Raw genomic sequence first — 1,899 nt, 5'->3', positions numbered from 1 at the left:
CAACCTCCGCCTCCTGGGTTCAAGTCATTCTCCTGTCTCAGCCTCCCGAGTAGCTGGGATTACAGGCACATGCCACCACACCCGGCTAATTTTTTTGAGTAGAGATATAGGGTTTCACCATGTTGGCCAGGCTGCTGGTCTTGAACTCCTGACCTCATGATCTACCTGCCTCGGCCTCCCAAAGTGCTGGAATTACTGGCGTGAATCACCGCACCGAGCTCCAAAATGTTTATTAACCGCTAAACTGGAGCAAGCAATGTATCAGTGAGGGTCTCCAGGGCATGCATGTTTTGCGTTAATGACACCTGCACTCTCTTCTTTCCTACCTTTGCCCATTACCTCATTTTTCTGAGTTTTTGTCAAATGATTAGTTCTTTATCCTTTGAAGGGCAAATAGCTACCCAAGCAGCAAGTTAAACAAATGGCTGAGGAGGCTCTGATTGTTAAGAAGTCTGAAGTGAAGACTCAGTTTACCTCCATCGTTTCCTGTGGACGGGTTAAAGCTAGCAGGTTTATCGATTGAGTCCAGTCCGTTGTTGGGTGGCTGAATTTGCATTTTCCCTCTTCCTGCTCACTTCTCCTTTTCCCTCACTCTTGCCACCCTGGGATTGCACCTCCCAATTAAGCATAAGCATGCAGGCTTTGCCCTGGCCTGTTTTCTAGGGCAACTGGACTCATAAACCAATATTATCATTAGCTGGTATTATCGGTAAGGAGATAGATATACATGTGTGGATATTCCCGGGTTGACCCTACATTTCTGCTGTCCACCCTGATTTGTTCCCCAAGAGTGACCTTTATGGACCATATAATGGGCTCCCTTGCACTCTGGCCTCTGGGAGGTTTCAGACAATGAGAGGAGCCAGTGGGTGATCAGAGGATAGGAGGATCCCAGCACTTTTGGAAGGCTGAGTCAGCAAGATCGTTTGAGACAGGACTTTGAGACCAGCCTGGGCAACATAACAAGACCCCATCTCTACAAAAATAAAAAACATTAGCTGGGCATGGTGGTGCATGCCTGTAGTCCCAGCTTCTCAGGCGGCTGAGGCCAGAGGATCGCTTAAGCCCAGGAATTCGAGATTACAGTGATCTATAATCACAGCACTGCACTCCAGCGTGGGTGACAGAGTGAGACCGTGTCTCTAAAATTTTTTTAATTGGTTTGATTAAAAATAGAGAGGATGAGAGGAGAGTGAGATAGGGATTTTTCTTTCCCAGCTCCCTCTCTGCTGGTAAAGGCTGCATTTCTCTACTAAAGGCCATGGCTCCTAACAGCTATCTGTCCCACAGCTGCAGCTCTTGCTGGATTCCAGTAACTGCCCTCTCTCTGCCTCTTCAGGCCAGCAGGTAGCAAGGGCTCTCCATTATTGCTGGCCCCAGGGTGCATTACCATCCCTCTTTGGTTTCCTTCTTTTTGTTGTTGAGATGGAATTTTGCTCTTGTCACCCAGGCTAGAGTGCAACAGCGTGATCTTGGCTCACTGCAACCTCCGCCTCCTGGGTTCAAGATTCTCCTGCCTCAGCCTCCCTAATAGCTGGGATTACAGGTGAGTTCCACCACACCTGGCTAATTTTTGTGTTTTTAGTATAGATGGGGCTTCGCCAAGTTAGCCAGGCTGGTCTTGAACTCCTGACCTCAGGTCCTCTGCCCACCTCGGCCTCCCACAGTGCTGGGATTACAGCCATGAGCCACCTGGCCTCTTTGGTTTACTTTGACCCTGCCTACACTTCTATAGTTTCTTCCTTAAACTCTTTTCAACTCCTCTTTGAAGAGTCATATGTTTCTTTCCTCCTTTTCTTCTTCTTTTTCTTATTTTTGTGGTTGTTGTTGTTGTTGTTCAGACAGGGTCACGCTTTGTCACCCAGGCTGGAGTGCAGTGGCACAATCATAGCTCACTGC

This window comes from Colobus angolensis, unplaced genomic scaffold (genome assembly GCF_000951035.1).
Source record: "Colobus angolensis palliatus isolate OR3802 unplaced genomic scaffold, Cang.pa_1.0 Scaffold128, whole genome shotgun sequence".
NCBI lineage: Eukaryota > Metazoa > Chordata > Mammalia > Primates > Cercopithecidae > Colobus > Colobus angolensis.
The sequence above is the reverse complement of the archived record's forward strand: the minus strand, read 5'-3'. Positions refer to the sequence as shown.